The following is a 17,867-nucleotide window of genomic DNA, read 5'->3' on the forward strand; positions in this document are numbered from 1 at the left end:
GGCTAGCAGATATGACACTTTATCGTTTTTTCAATCATACATTTTGGAATAAAGTCAAGGACTACGGTCCAGAATTTAAGCATGATTTGGCTTATTTTCGAAAACTTTTAGAAACCACTCGTAATGAATGTACGACGGGTAAAATCATTAAAAAACGACGAGATGCACACGGTGCAAAGACGATAGAACTTCGCAAAAATGCCACAGAGTTTTGCAAAAATCTTATGCTCGGAGATATAGATTACACCAAAATGTTTCGGGATAGACAGGAAAAAACGTTATACAATCGACCCCAATTTTGGCACAATTTATGACCGAAGAATGTAGGCGACATTAGTTTTTACCACAACTGGAAACATAGTTGATATAAGATATAAATGTCTGCCATTTAGACCTAAACGGTTCCAAAAAATAAGTCCCCCTAAGAATTTTTGGTGTAATCCAAAACGGCTTGATCAATTCTCTTGTTTTAAAGTTTGGAACATAGGCTGATTAGTTGTGAATCAAGTGAACGGAGTTTTGTTGTTATCTTTTATCATCTTCACTGAGAAATATAACCATTTATAAAATTTTAGGCCAAAAAAAAGGTGCACTTTTCTACAAGAGGCTTTTTATGCATGGCCTTTGGTTTCAGACCTCTTTCACTTGAAAATTAATCAAAAAGGAATGTTTCTATATATTTTTGTGTTTTTTATTAAAATAACTTAAAAGGGCATTTCGTGATCCATAGCCTCATCCCCCCACTTTTGGGAAAAGTTGAGATTTTTATACCATTGGGAACCTCTGGCTACATAATGTTTATGTACCAAATATTTCTTGCAGATTAATTCGTTTGGCAAAAATATCGTCAAATTTGATTTTCGTTCTGGGTATCAACAGTGGCCTATGGAGCAGTGTAATACAGTGTGGGCCAAAAACAACTTTACCCAATTTCAGAGGGTGGTTGCTCGAATTGTAGAAGAGCTATTCATAATATTGTTACATATTCTAAATGTATATATTTCTAAAAGTAGGCCTATGTGATGAAGAAATAAAAGCAAAAGAAGCTAAATTAACAAAATGGTGCTAGTTTTAGGTCCGAGGGTCAAAAATCACTTTGTCCACACGTAATTCAATGGTATGTGATTGATTGCTAAAAGTACGGCATTCATATGCGTTAGGCATACATAATTGGTAAACACGTTTGGCTTGTCTCTGAAAAGTGATGATTGTTTTACATGCATGAAATAAATACAATCGATTTTAACCCCCATTTACTTGTCATGTACTCGAACTTCACTCCTGTCATTGACCAACAATTAGCATAAAAATTACACAATTATAATCTGGCGCAATTTTTTAATTTTAAATAGGCCTTCGTGCATTTTGTAACTGCGTGGCTTATTTCTAAATAGGTTTGCAAGGTGTCAAGATAAGGGAATTCACAACACAAGAGATGACTTTTATGGCAGAGGTATATACTTAATAAAGAACAGAAAGCTTTTTGGTAGTGCAGCGTCAATTTCGGATTCGTTTCCCGACCGTAAGATCCCACCGAAACCTACCATAACTCTATATGAACAACTTTCACAACCTCGGAAGTGTAATGAATAGATGCAAAGCACGGAGCGGACGTCCAAGAACTGGTCGTTCAGCTGCAAATATTGCAGCGGTTCAAAGGGAACTTGCAGCTAACCCCAGAGTCAGTAATCGACGCAACAATTTGCCGAACATACCACCATTACCACGAACGCAAGCACGAACGCAAGAACTTTAGGTCTGAGGTTACAATTGCTTTGCGTATATTTGAAGAGAATTGTGTTTATCTTTGCAGTGTGAAAGCTGCATATCGTCGGCCGCATCACATACTGACGTATTTGCAAAATACGCATTTCGAGAAAATCGAACTTGAAAATTTAGCGATTTTCATTTGCTTCATAATCTTGATTAAAATATTATTGTCGATTAAAACCAGGTTAGCATTAATGCGAATATACTATATTTTCAATATAATTCACTTATCACTATCAGAGCATAACTTATTCTGCAAAAAAACAATATCAAATAAAATACGTCACTATGTGAAAAGGACTAATGACAATTTCGCTGTTCAAATTACAAACACGTCGCGCAAATAAGTCAGTATGTGAAACAGTTGCGCAAATACGTCAGTATGTGAAAAGGACAAAACAGCGATTTTATCGTGTAATGACAAAGTCGCGCAAATACGTCGCGCAAATGGTCAATTCCAGCCAAAGCGGGACAAAATTCTCTCTGGGGGCCATTTTGAAAATGTTTTCCTTTTCAATTCTAGACTTATCAAATGAGACGATCATATCTAGTGAATCATCAGGTGGAAGTGCCATCGGATTGAAAAATAACTTTTCTTGCTAGACCAAATAAAGTGTTAAATGCGCATATGCATGTTACCCACGAATTCAAGCCTTTTTCACCTGTTGTACGCCATACAATTTCACTTTCTTTAATATCTTTCAATATTTTATGTGTGACTCATATACACCAGAAATCGGTGAAGACTTTGAACGTAAAATAGAATTTATTACATATATCTACAGAGAAATATTTTGGTTATTACAAATTTTAAGAAAGAACCAGGTGTACAGTTAAGATTGTGTCAATTCTTCGAACTCTTTCCAAAGTGGCTGTCATTTAACATTACTGTATTATTTCGAAAGATTAGAATAAATGCTTCATATAAATATAAAGTTAGATTTTGTATCTCGTCGCAGGATGAGGATCTCGGACGGATTCGTGGGTAACAGCGTCTGGAAAATAGCAATTCCTATTAATTTTTTAAATCAAAATAAAAATACTTTTCCGTATGTCAATAATTCAGGCTGCAATGGCACTAAAATGAATTTTAATCAAAATACAAACTACATGGAATATTTAGAATGGATCATTATGGCATTTTGGGTATAAAAATGTTGAGAATCATGAAGTTGCCAAATTCAAATAGACAGAGCAAACAGTTTTATATTATTATTTTAGTAAAATCATTCCATATTTTCATGCAGCAATATTCTATTAACTCGTGTTTGAGAGTTCCTATGAACTAAAACACTATCAATACATTGTTAACTATAATTTAAGTAGGGATTCGTGGGTAACTAAAATGTTCGTGGGTAACACATATTTGAAGGTATGTATTGGTAAGCGGCTAAATAGAAAATATTACAGAAGGTTGGAAACCATCATGCGGTTATTCCTCCATTGTGTTTCAATGATTCCCGTTTCTCTAACCAATTGCATTTACCCAAAAATGGTAATTTAGGATAATCAATCAAAACTTCATGATACAGCTTCAGTATACCTTCAAGAGGACGCTGTTAAACAGGACTGTTTTGGAACCTATTTCGCATGTTTTAAAAATGTTAAGATGCATAAGAAACATATAATTTACGAGTAAATCCTTGGATTCGTGGGTAACGCCGAATTCGTGGGTAAAGCTATAAGTACTATAGTACCGTTTGGGGTTTGCGTTTCTTAGGTGCATAAACTTTAAGTACTGTAAAAATTATAGCATACCCATGGCTTGAATATGTGCTGATTTAAACTTAAAATAAACAATCTCCTTGTTTTTCAAGGTTAGCATCTATTCGGGATTCGTGGGTAACAAAAGTTTAAACCGTCTTAGATTCTTTTTTAAAGCGGTGAACGTATTTGTACGATTTACAAGTTTAAGCGCTTGTCAAACTAAATTCAGTGTCCAAAGTCATTAAATGTTAATTTAAGTTATGGCAATTATATTTGCTGGACTCGTGGGTAACAGTTGATACGTGGGTAACGTCAAATTTGATTTTATGGAATTTTATGGGTAAAACGTATTTGCATAAAATAATCACTTGGACCTCAGAATTATAGAACGAAACTTCGTTTCATGATATAGTCATTTATGGCATATTCACTTAACATTTTCAGAACGATCATTTTATTTTTGATACGCGGGTAGCAAAATTATTAGCCAAATTGACTTAATGGCCTCTAGAGTCCACAAACTTTGGTGGAATTCAATCGTTTTACATATGATGAGAGATCATGCAAACGTCTTTCTAACAGTAATAATTTCATTTTGATTGAAGGACATTCAATGACATATATGGTGCTTTATCTTTGAATTCGTGGGTAACGCCAATTCATTTAAGCCATCATAACTTGTCCCCTGGTATGACTTGCTAGTAAAGGCCTATATGCACAAAGAGAGCACATTGGACGTGACATGATATGCTCCATCAATAACGTGATTTCCTTTATTAATGATATTTTAAAGTGGAAAGTTAACATAGAGAGAATTTTGTCCCGCTTTCGCTGGAATTGACCAAATACGTCAGTATGTGAAACGGCAAATTCTTCAAATTGCAGATACGACATACTGGGCTTGCGCAGTATAGGTGATCGGCAAATACGTCGTTATGTGATACAGACATTTCAAGGTTTTGTAAATACGTCAAAATTAAATTAATTAATATCTTATTAATTAAGCCACTTTGAAGCATGGTTTTTGGTGAATATATAGAGTAGAACATAACAAACTAATATACCAATTTTCTCAAAAATGTTTAAAATGTCGAATACGTCAGTATGTGATACGGCCGACGATATCATGACGATATATCATAGCTTGACATTTAAATTGTTCATGTTTGATTTATTTGATTGTGTTATGTAAAATTGCTGAACAAATTTGTGCGTATTATACTGAGTGGTTCTCATTCTTTATCGAACTCGCCATTGCAAGTGATGCGACGCGACAGCTAGTCGGCCTTCGCGTTTACAAAGTTAATTTTGACTTTTTGATTTAAAACTAGCGAATAGTTTTTTCACCACATACTCTAAAAAAAATATTCTTTACGAATATGTGAAAACAATTTGCAGCAGACTTTTCAATTTTGAGATATGATCCTTTTAAATTGGGTAAAGTTGTTTTTGGCCCACACTGTATACACATAATCATGCATAACTCGCAAACACAAAACCGGGACACAAAATCGGAATCAACTGAAATTTTGGGAATAGGGCCTAAGCTTTTTCGTGGATATTTACTGAAAGATGTCATAAAAATGATGCTAGAATCACGAAATCCTCCTTTAAGTTAAAATGTTCATGAATTAATTTTTACACATTTCAAACATGTTTTATGGTTCAGTGAGTAATCATATAGCTTTATGAAATTTTATTCATCAACAAAAGTTGCACTTTTCTAAATTGGCTTTTTGTATGCATTAAAATGCATAAATTTAACAAGTTTTTTTTCATTCTAATTAAACGTATGGAAGGAACAACTGTAACTTCAATGATAAATCTTGTGTTCATTGATTAATTTAACCAATGGACCAACATATTCCTGGTTAGACCTTTATGCTGGATCCCTAGATACACTAATTGTTTCATTGGTCATTCCTAGATCCTTGAATGGTTCAAAAACATTTATATGGGTGGCCGTTATCAAGACTCAACTTATAGCGGACGAGTGAGGGACAAGACCACCTTAAAGGAATTTGCAGCAAATCCTGCAGCATGTGGGGAACCAACTTGTCCATCAGCAGAGAAGAACGATGCTTGGAAGCCATCTGACATCGACATGACGGAAGGGCTATAGAGGTTATCCGTGTTCTATAAGTTGTATATCCTATCATCGACTGTTATACCTTGTTTAGGACTTTCAAAAGAAATACCTGCATATGCAACCATCACTTTTGGTTAAAAAAGTGCCAATTCCACTTGTGTACCACACTTCACAACTGGTTTAGCTTCAATAGGCCTATGGTAACTTTTGTAGTATAATCTGATTTTGTCATCAAAAGCTTAGGTGCTGGATTCAATACTTCAAGAAATGTTTTCAACCCCATCTTCCTATGTTAAAAAGAATTCTACGCCACTGGCCATAAGGCATGGTGGCAAGTTCGTCCCCGCCCCTGCTCAGTCGGCAGAAATGTTGTGACAAAATTTACGATTTGCATCTTCCTTTTGGTATATTTTAGACAAAAAATCCTAAGACCATTTTGATACATTTAGCGTAAACTGCCAAATTGCCGAAGTTGGCCCCCATTAGGGGTCCTAGGGCGGGTCCCGACCCCACCCGTTTAAAGTTGCGAGGCGAGCTTTCGCTCGCACATAAATACTAAAACTTTTGATCATAAATTGGGAAAATTTCCAATCTTGCCCCCCCCCCCGGAGGTCTGGTTACGCCCCTGCGGGCCCGACTGACTCAGAAATTACATTGAAATATAATCTTTTCCAAGGTTCCTTTGACAGCTTAACCATCGCGTATACGTGCGCGATGTCAAGCGTGTGCATTGAAGCGTGTGCAAATAATACGCGCTGGACGGCTAGCAGTCAGTACGCTTAATTTGTAAAAGGAAATCTGAATACTAAAAGTAATACTTTAGATATTCCCTTTTGAAGGGAATTTTTTTAAAAGAGTGAAAATTTGACCTGTGACCTTCTACATTATGCATGAATGAGATCTACACACGTTTCTTTTCGGTAATCGCTGATTTCCAACCGCCGGACCGACTTATGAATAATTAATTAAATGACGTATATACAAGCGTTCTAGGTATTCTGTGCAGTATTAAAATGCCGAGATACACAGTGTAGTGAGTGTACACGAACTACCACATGGACAATTGGTTTATTTATTTGTTATTGATTGTTTATTTGTTTGTTATTGCTTATTAATAATTTTAACTATTTGTTTATATTTGGTTTGTTTTATTTGTTTGATCTTTATTTATTTATTCGTTATTTTTTGTTACTTGTTTTGTTTACTTGTTTATTTTTTAGACTTTTTTTATAAGTTTGTTGACTTGTTTGTTTAAACGTTTCTTTATTCATTTGTTTATAAGTTTGTTTATTTATTTGTTTGTTTGTTAATTAGTTTGTTTATTAGTTTGTTAATTTGTTTATTTATTTGTTTATGTTTTGTTAATCATATTGTTTATTTATTCGTTTATAAGTTTGTTAATTTATTTGTTTATGTTTTGTTAATGACTTCGTTTATTTGTTTGCATTTTGTTTGTTTGTTTGTTTATCTTTTGTTAGTAACTGTTTATTTGTCTGTATTTTGTTTGTTTATTTGTTTGTTTATAGGTTTGTTGTTAATTTGTTTGTTTATTGGTTTACCTTTTTGTTAATTATATTGTTTATTTGTTTGTTAATTATTTTACTCAATCACTCACTCACTCACTTTTTATTAGTTTGTTTATTTGTATATTATTTTATGTTTATTAATTTGTTTATTTTTTGTTAATCATATTGTTTTTTGCTTGTTTGAAAGTTTGTTAATTTATTTGTTTGTTTGCTTATTTTTGCTTATTTGTTTATCTTTAGTTAATGGCTTTGTTTATTTGTCTGTATTTTGTTTGTTTGTTTATAAGTTTGTTATTTTTTGTTAATTGTTTTGTTTACTTGCTTGTTTATTTTTATAAGTTTGTTAACTTGTTTGTTTAAACCAGATTTTATTATTTATTATAAGTTTGTTTGTTTATTTGTTTGCTTTGTTTGTTAATTAGTTTGTTTATGAGTTTGTTAATTTGTTTATTTATTTTTTGTTAATGATAATGTTTACTTGTTTGTTTATAAGTTTGTTAATTTGTTTGTTTGTTTATGTTTTGTTAATGACTTTGTTTATTTGTTTGTATTTCGTTTGTTTGTTTATAAGTTTGTTTGTTTATTTATTTGTTTTTAAGTTTGTTTATTTGTTGTTTATAAGTTTATTGTTAATTTGTTTATTTATTTTTGTTAATTATATTGTTTATTTGTTTGTTTATAAGTTTGTTTATTTTATTTGTTATTTTATGTTAAATATTGTTTTATTTTTTTATTTTTTATAACTGAGTTTGTTAATTGTTTATTTATTTGTTTATTTTTTGTTAATCATATTGTTTTATTTGTTTGTTTAAAAGTTTGTTAATTTATTTGTTTGCTTGCTTGTTTGTTTATCTTTAGTTAATGGCCTTGTTTATTTGTCTGTATTTTGTTTGTTTATAAGTTTGTTTATTTTTTTTTTGTTTATAAGTTTGTTATTTGTTTGTTTATAGGTTTGTTGCTAATTTGTTTGTTTATCTTTTTGTCAATTATATTGTTTATTTGTTTGTTTATAAATTTGTTTGTTATTTTTTATGTTAATTATTTTGTTTATTTGTTTATTTTTTATAACTTTGTTAATTTGTTTGTTTATTTTTGGTTATCATATTATTTATTTGTTTGTTTATAAGTTTGTTGTTAATTTGTTTGTTTATCTTTTTGTTCATTATATTGTTTATTTGTTTGTTTATAAGTTTGTTTATTTGTTTGTTATTTTATGTTATTTTGTTTATCTGTTTATTTTTTATAAGTTTGTTTATTTGTTGTTAATATTTTGTTGATTATTTGCTTGTTTATGTGTTTGTTTATAAGTTTGTTTGTTAATTTGTTTATTTTTCATTAATATATTGTTTATTTGTTTGTTCATTTGTTTATTTATTTGTTTATAGCTTCTTCGGAGTGGTGTAAATCGTTGTCATTTAAAAAATTAATTGATAACTGCTGCTTGCTTGCTTATTTATTTATTTATTTATTTATTTATTCATTTATTTATTTATTTATTTATTTATTTATTTATTTATTTATGATTATACATTTGCTTGTTTATTTATTTGTTCTATTATTTATTTGTTCATCGTTCCCATCTCAATAAATACATAATTGAATAATTAATCAAGCAAGAAATAAACAATCAAGCAAGCGAGTGATCAAACGCTAACGCGATCAAACGCGACCAACCAATCCATCAATATATAAATAATCAATCAATCAATCAATCAATCAATCATCACTTCATCAATCGCTCACACACTCACCCAATCAAAAACTTAATTAATAATCAATTAATCAAGGAGGATCTATAACACCCACAGAGGAGTAAGATAGACAGAGCGCGTACCACCAGTCAAAGTCCCCGTGTATTGTATGCTACCAGTTCTCGCATATTCATGAGGGCCGATTGTTCGATCGTGCTGTGTCTAACAATCACGCCAGCGCTGCGTGCCTTCGCGATAGAGGTGTGAGAGCATAGACATACCACCTAGACCTGTAACTGCCCATCCCTAACCATGGCAGTAGGTGAAGCCACACACCACCACATTGGGTTCGTATATTTTAATGCACTCGGTGTTTCTACCGTCCCGACTCAAACGATTCTAGAAGTTTTTCTCACAAGCCCCGCCTACTTTCCCTGCCTTCTCGGCAACCCGGAAGTAACTTTTTCCATTGGTTTGTGTGGTGCAAAATGAGGAAAATACCAATATTTGGCAACGAATTACAGGAATTCCAGTCATAGATCTCGACTGAAAATGGATACATTAGGTAAGTAACACTTTCATTTATGTCATCTCACAAAATTGTAGGAGATCTATGACCAGTTTGGTAGATAATCGAGTTGAAATGTGGGCATGTTTTTGGCATGGTCTAGGTGGGAATAACAGGTTCGTACATGTAAACTCAATGGGAATCTCTTACGACTAGGCTAAAATACAACAATATTTTGTAAATTTTCCTCGTAAAGAAAAGATCGGTCAAGGAAACCTATATGAATATGTTGTCAATACTTCACTTGACCCAAATATATGATTTATTTTTGTAATGAGAGAATCGCACATGGAATTTTAGAGGATTTTGATAGCAGTTCCCGCACCGTAGAAAAGCTGCTCTGTCATGAGCCGGAAATTCCATCATGAGCCTAGATCCTGATTTGTTTTGCCAATTGAAGCTTCTAATGTTGGCTGAATGTTTTTGATGATATCATGAAAGTCAATCTGTGACAAGATGTAATTTTGCTACGGAAAGTGCTATGACAAAACGATTTTCAGTTTTGGCTTTCTTTATAATAGAGGAGAGCGTGGCCTAGCGGTTAAGGCATAGGACTGTGAACCCAAGGGTCAAGGGTTCGAATCCCAGGTCCGGCTCTTTGTGTCCTTGAGCAAGACACTTCACTCTACTTGCTTAGTGCTTCGGAGGGCACTTTAAGCTGTCGGTCCGTGTACATGCATATTTTCTCACATTAATGTAGTGTGCACGTTAAAGAACGCCACAGGCTATTCGAAAAGAGCAGGGGATCATCCGGTCATGTTGACTGTACTTCAAAATACACTCATCTACTCTAGGTTCCAGAGTAAAAAATAAGTACAGCTTGTCTGTACGCAGTGCGACAATACTCATACATATGAGGGAGGCACTTATAAGGAAGAAGAAGAAGAAGAAGGTGTTTGATGGCAAAATTTGACTGAATTCACCTTTCAGGGGATGTAATTTTCTTCGGCAGGGGGTCATGAATATGTCGGTGACTGAAGTCAATTTTTATGACCCCCCCTCCATCATGATCGCGGGCTATTTTTTTTACGACCCCCTATCGTGGGTCAAAAATTTTAGGACCCCCCCCCTTCTGTCAAAATTTTAGAGCGGAGTACACTAAACGCGCGTTAAAATTTTTTTTGACCATAAGCGTAAAAAGAAGGCGACGGAGAGCGCAAAAATCTTGCATTGTATAAAGATTGTGTGCACATTTGGTTCAAAAAAAGTGTAAGAAAAGTTACACCAGTCGCCAGCCCTTAATAATTCTATAACCCCCTATTTTGATTGCTACAAAAATTATAACCCCCTATTTTTGGTCTTAAAATTCTATGACCCCCAGTATATTCATGACCCCGCCTTCTGAAGAAAATGATAGCCCCCTTATACCTATAAGGGGCTCAGCTGTGCAATAATTATGAGCCCTGGAAGGAGGGTAAAATTGGGGGGGCAAGCAAGCGATCCGAGGGGGGGGGGGCAAGCAATTTTTGGCACACATTCATGGGGTGCCGTTTAAATAAAATGCTCTAAAAAGGCTTAGGAAAACAGTATGGAAACGCTGAAATATGCAATTTTTTCATGCTCGCTGTGCTCATAACATATCTAGACCTTTTAAGGTTTGCAAATTGGGATCCCAAAAATTTGGCATGTGTTGGGGCAAAGATTTTGGCAGGCCAAAAGAGGGAGGAAAGCGATTATTTTGCAGGCTGAGAGGGGGGCAAGCTATTTTTGGTGGGTCGTTCGGACATTTTATTACCCCCGATAATTATTGCACAGCCCCTAATATGGCACATAAATTAACCCTGTGGTGTGCAACCGATGGTGGAGGGGGGAGTGGGGGCACCAGTGGCAAAACTACACTTTCATTGCAATCAAGGGAACAGCTAGCTGGGGTAAATCTGCCACCACCGCCAAGGGGGGGGCTGGGGAATACAGATGCATGTGCTCATTTGGGGGAAGTGGGTGGGCAAGGATTTCAAACCAAGCCGCTGTAACAGCCCCATGAGGGGGATTGTGCCACTGTCCCAGCTTTACCCTGACAAATTTTCTAAAATCCTCTTTTTTTTTTTTCAGGCCTACTAAAAGGTCAGAGCTACACTGTACAAGTAACAACCAACTGCCAGACACCATTAACCAATGCCACTGTGAGCCATTTCATGTCACATTTTGCAGCGGAGGCAGATGGAAGTCATGGAACAAATGAAATATTAAAAAGGACTGAAATAATGACCGGATTCAGAAACGCACTTCAATCTCACTAATTGAAGAACAATACTTGTGTTGAAAGTCGGGACTCATAAATTAGGTGTAACAGAATGTGTGAAAATTTATTAAGATCTATTAGAAATATTCAATCCAATAGATTAGAATTCAATCTAATTCAATTTTAATATATGGGATTAAAATTGCTTAGATTGATTTTTAACCCTTAGATTAAAATCAAATTAGATGTATTCAAATTAGATTTTTTAAATCCATCCAAATGTTTTTAGATTAAAAATCAAATAAGATTGAATTCTAGATTGAATATTTCTAATAGATTAGATCCAATTTTGGATTTGTCCCAGATCACAATCACTTAGAGGGAATATGCTGAATTGTATTATAAAAATAAAGACTGCACAAAAAGTAACGCAGCTGTTATAAACATGCCTGTAGCGTTTGAACTAATAATTGTGTTCACAATATTTCAACATAGAAAGAAGGATGATTTATTTACGCGCATTTTGATACCCCATTAGTCCAATCTCGTTCAATAATAACAACACAGCAGTGTTTTTAAAGAAAAATACCCGAATTGAAAGTTGCGGTTATTTGTATTGATATGAAGTCATTGATTGAAACCATTGATTGCTGCAAATGGCAACTTTTAAATTTGTGGTTTTTCTTTAAAAGCACTATGTACTGTGTTATCAGTATTGAACGACATTTCACAAATGGGGTATCAAAATGAGCGTAAATAAATCATCCTTCTTTCTATGTAGAAATATTGTGGAAACGATTACTAGTTCTGAACTTATAGGCATATTTCAGCTGTGTTACTTTTTGTGCAGACTTTTTGTTGGATATCTTCCATCACACAATAGAGGATACATGTAGTAAAAAATCCCCATCATTTATTATCTATTAAGTAGGTGTGTTCAACTGTTTTGGTTTGTTGGACTTCCTTCTTCATACTTTTTAATGAAAAAATAGTGCTTTTATTTTTTCACTTCCTTACAGATCTCAAAATAAATTAAAACAATGATCAAAGCTACATATTCACCATGCATTTTTGTTTATTTCATGAACTCTTGTCTTTCTAATAATTATGTACCAGAGAAATAGGTGTAAAAATACATTTAGTAATGAAGTATGAGATAATGAGTGCAAAAGACCATTTATTTACAGTCTATTGGCAGCCACTAGTCTTTTGAGAAGGCTTTTGTTCAGACCTTCATTTGGGGGGACCCTTTGTCAAGGCCATTTGGCACCACTTGTCAAGAGGAATGAAGAACACCTTGAAGTTAACAAAGATCAGGGCACAAAGGCCAAAACTGAAAAACTGCAGGCAATGGCCCTGACTGAAATTCGAGTCCAGCTTGTGTGTTAATATGGTGCCTTCACAAAAGACTACATTGTAGCATTGACTGACATCGGCTAGTCTTTCCTGAAGGCTTTGGGTGTGAATGCATTGATGCACAGTCACAGCTTTCATGAAAGAAACAGTGTGTGCCAATAATAAACTATGAACACTTACACTCCTTTAAAAGCATTTATAAGTCAAGGGTTTACATGTAGGACCTTCTTTTATTTTAGTTTTATGTTAAGGGTTTACATGTAGGGTCTTCTTTTATTTATTTAATAAATAACAGACATTAACGAGGCCTTATCTGCAATAGCTGCCAAGTGTCATATTTTAGATCAATTATCAAAATGTCTATGGGGCAGCTATTGCAGTTAGGCCTTCTGGTCCTAAACCCTTGATTAGTGGACTGGATACTCATCATATTTACGGGGATGAAGGTAAACCAGTAGCAGCTACTAAACAATTTGGTCTACAATTACTCTATCCTGCATCCGCTAATCCTAAGGTGCGCTAGTCATAAATGTCACTAGTCCAAGAAAAAAATGGTCGCTAGTCCTAATGGCTGCAGATTTTCCATTGCTAAGGTCTTGTAAACCTTATTTATTTTTGGACTTGTGAACCATTTCCTATTTTTTCGGACTAGCGATCCGTATTTTTGGACTAGGGAACCTTGGCTATACATTGGTTCCCCTCAAGTTCAGTAGTGACGTAGGTGCATATTTTGGTGGGCGCCGTATTGAATCGTGTGCGTATAGTTAATTGTGTAGCAAAAAAGGGTGGTTCATGTGGCGCAGCCATGAAAAGACATTGACGTCACTGCTGAATTTGAGGCAAACCAAAGAAAAGTGCCTAGAACATTTCCAATAATTCCATGCAACTTTTACAGCCTGTAAGGAACTATGCATTACGATTACATCACATGATGTCAGAGTCATTTGTCGAGGTCCTTATTATTTTAATAATTGGAGCAAACATTTACTAGTTAGTTTATGCACCACATAAATTACTATGCAAGTATTTAAGTTCTCATCAAATGTTCACCCTCCAGAAAAGATTTTCTTCAAAAAATTTAATTGTTGACATAATGTTGGGAAAGTTTTCAATGCATGCGAGTGATAGCCCTACTACGGCCTTTTGACTGTGGTGGTCCAAAACCATGCTATATCGTAAAACTTGGCTATATCCAGAGAACTGCTAAACCCAGACTGCTAATTCCCCCTTTTGGGTGGAGCGGTTAGTGGGTTTTAGCAGTTCTCGGATATAGTGTGTTTAAAAAGCCCTATAGTACGGCTAGCGAGTGATGCGACAGATAACAGATGCCAGCTGTTGACTTCCAAACCATCATCCTCTTTGTCTTTCACGAAACCAGTATCCTCAGTAGTACTGCTGCACCTGGAAATTGGAATAAAATAAAATAATAGCCAATGATTAATTATTACACATTATTATCAGGATTATGGTATCTAGGCTGTTTGTGTGCCTTAAGGGGTACTACACCCCTGCCTAATTTTGTGCCTATTTGTGCATTTTTCTCAAAATTATAGGGCATTGGGGACAAGTAAGATATGTATATTATAGGGCAAGGACTACAACTACTGCACTGGAAATTTTATATCAGCACAGACAACAGTTGTGGAGTTACAGTCAAAAATGAGGGAAAACCAATATTTGATCAAAAAATCAATAACTACTTGCTTTGAGTTGCTGAATTTTCAGTACAGTAGTTGGGAGTCCTTGCCCCTATACATATCTTACTTGTCACCAATGTGCTATAATTTTTATGAAAAATGCAAAAAATAAGCACAAAATTGGCCAGGGTGTAGTACTCCTTAAAGCCTTAATGTACTATCTTTTTAAATTTTTAGATTTTCCTTCCAAAATGATAAATTATTGTAGCAGAGTCATGATATGCTATTTCAATAGGTGTGAGGTCAAAGGTCATAAAGTCAAAAGTAGTCACTTGCAATCATTTTGCAATTTTAATTTTTTTTATGAACTGTGAGAGCGGAGACAGATTTAAAGCACTAATCTGTAATTTACTAAGTCTACTAGTCGTGCATAGTTTCATGGGCATAGCCATCTTTTTTAATAAGGAGGGCAAAATAAAACTTAGGTGGTACACAAAAAAACAAAGAAAAAAAAAAAAAGTTGCATCATACAATTATACATAGAGAGGTTGTATGTCTTTGAGCTTCTAAAAAAGGCTTAATTGGGACGTAGTACGCAAAAAATTTCAGTATTTTACACTATTTTCGGTCATGATCAGGTTAATTTAGGCAGAAAAGGGTTCCTTGTCCCTTTTCTTTTCTTTTTGCCCTTCTGATTTTCTCTTTTATTTTTTGTCAGAGGGGCACTTTCATTTCATATATACCTGTCGTGCCTGAGAATTAAATATAGGAACACATAGGAATAAGGCATATAAGGTATTGGCATTTTGTGTGGTGTGCTGCACCCCCTTGGCTACAACTTTGTAAATGTAAATGAAATTACTTACATCCTCCTCAATAAGGAAAGCTGTGCTGTTCGGTTGCAGGTGCTTTGCTTCAGCGTGTGTTTATAGTTCAGATTTATGGAAGATATGCCTTGCAGAATGGACCTTTCGTGTGCCAGTTTCTGGAAAGACAATACAGTATGACATTGTAATTAAAGCCATTGTAACATTTGCTATTAAGGGGAAAGCCCTGAATATTTTTCAAAATTCTGTTTTTACATGATTGCTTTGTAAACATATAGTAGGCCTACATACTCTGCAAAAATCAAGACTTTATGTTTGCTCACTTGCTGTGGGTTGGGATTGAGACTGAAGATGAAGTCAAAATCATATTTTCCTATAGACGAATCAAATTTCACGCATTCCTGCACCTTAATGGCAGCCATAGCCATGACGGGGACCAAACTATCTCACCTAAAATGTGAAATGATGCCCTTGAAGGATATTTTAAACTGCATTCTACCACCCGTGTTACACACAGACAAAAGAATGATGACAGTTTACAACACAAAAGAATCTCACATCAAATTTTAAGCGGGTTTAATCCACCCAATTGGGCACTCACAACACCTGTTTGGTGCATGCAGGGACCCTAATAAGGCCAAATAAAAAAATAAACATGTTTCACGCCCCTCCGCTTCCTTTTTTGAGGTTTCTTCAAATATATTTTTATTTTTTGAAATTCGGTTATAACTTTTCAAAATATATGTCTAGGAAGTTAGGATGCTTTCTATAGCCTTGTTAAGATACAAGAAACATGTTAGGAAGGTTTTGTGATCATTTGAGGGGGTGTAACTCTCCTCCTTTTTCCAGGCATTATTGTATGTATACGCTAAAACACTGAGCTCTAAGTATGGCTATTTACACCAATTTTGTGATAAAAATAGAAAATAAAAGACCCCTCTTCCTCCTTTTTTTTTGAAAACCCGGACGTGAAACATGTTTTTTATTTTACTTGGCCTAATGGCCGACCAAATCCTGACCATGACTTGGCTCGTTGGATTCGTCTATACTATAGCTTAATCCTCACTGCCAGTTAAAATTAATGTTGTGTCGTTTAGTTTTACTTTAGCATTAAAAAAATTAATGAGTTATAAAAAGAAACTCACCTTGCAGAGTCGAGGTACAAACAACACACCCAACATACTCAGCCAGGAGAACGGTATACACTAGTTCACCACGTAAACTTGTATGGCTCAAAATTCGGACCGCTCGCCATTAACAGATAGTATCAGTTTGTGAATGAGGACATCGTATAAGTTCCTTGTACTAGGTATACACATACACGACATACACTGTATTGCAATGATCATGAATGTACAGTCATGACAGTGCATGAACAACAGATCTGTGTGATGCAGTGGTGAATGGGACAAATCTCGTCATGTTTTCGTGTAGTCCGAGGTGCTCTGACGATAACACTCCGATCGCCAGGCAATCTACGTGTAGTAGGCCAGTGGGACAACGAAAACGCTACGTGAACGAGCTAGTTTTCGTGGTATATTCGATGTCCGTGGCCTTAAACTGTCCTTATCCATCATGTCATTTGCTTCTCTAAATATTCAGTGAATTGAATACTAATATTACTATTGCAAACTAGTCCAAGCACGTCGCTAAAATGAGGCAAATAATTCGATTTTCGCAACTGGATACTTCTGTCAGTGTTATGACTGTCGCAAAAACAGCTGATCGAGGTCAGAGGTGAAATCTGTCAATCAAACTACTTTCGCGCATGCGCAAATGGCACACCTGAACTTAGGGAAATATTTTGCCGAAGGCATTGAGGTGGTGTGGTGAAGCCACGTATCCAAGGTGATTTTGGTCGGGTGGTCGGACGCGGAGAAATAAGCGTTCATGTCTGGAACGAAAAACGCGATCGTTTGCGTGATTGCTGCGCCGTTATCGCCCGCGTCAAACGCAACATGTTCTGTAGACGCGAACATGTCTGCTTGTTTGCGTCCGGGTTGCGTCCTTGTCAAAATCGTTGCTAAGCAGTGTTGACTTCACTACGCAAACCAAAGTTATAGGTCTAGGTTCTTGTTTGTCTGGGTGTGAGAGGCGATAGAGCGTTGCGTGCTTTCGCGATTACGCAATAGACCATGAAAATACGCGGTAATTGCGTAGCAGTCTCGCCTGTCGCATTTCATGGAACAATCGGCCCTCATTATCGGATGAGGCGGAGACTTTGACTGGTGGTACGCGCTCTGTCTATCTTACTCCTCTGTGATAACACCATAACTCAAGCAATCAATCAACGCAATCGATAATCATCGAGTCGAGTGCATCAAGTGTGAACACGTGGTGAGTAAGTTTGTGAGTCATAAGGAATGAGCTAGTGAGTGAGCAAGAGAGTATTAAGAGGGGGTAGGTGAGTGAGTGAGTGAGTGAGTGAGGGGGAGGAGTGAGTGAATGAAAGAGAGAAGGAGGGACAAGTGAATGAGTAAGTGATGAGAAGAGGTGGAGCGAGCGAGTGAGTGA

The 17,867-nt window shown here is 35.3% G+C and overlaps 1 long non-coding RNA gene across 1 annotated transcript; it reads right to left on the reverse strand.

The window, feature by feature from the left end:
* Positions 1–12,584: 12,584 nt before the first annotated feature.
* On the reverse strand, positions 12,585–16,557 carry LOC140170052 (uncharacterized). The gene is made up of 3 exons (XR_011861469.1): positions 16,499–16,557; positions 15,393–15,511; positions 12,585–14,290 (listed from the first exon to the last, which is right to left on the reverse strand). It is a non-coding gene; the product is annotated as an uncharacterized lncRNA (long non-coding RNA).
* Between the last annotated feature and the right edge of the window lie 1,310 nt (positions 16,558–17,867).

This window comes from Amphiura filiformis, chromosome 14 (assembly GCF_039555335.1).
Source record: "Amphiura filiformis chromosome 14, Afil_fr2py, whole genome shotgun sequence".
NCBI classification, from domain to species: Eukaryota; Metazoa; Echinodermata; class Ophiuroidea; order Amphilepidida; family Amphiuridae; genus Amphiura; species Amphiura filiformis.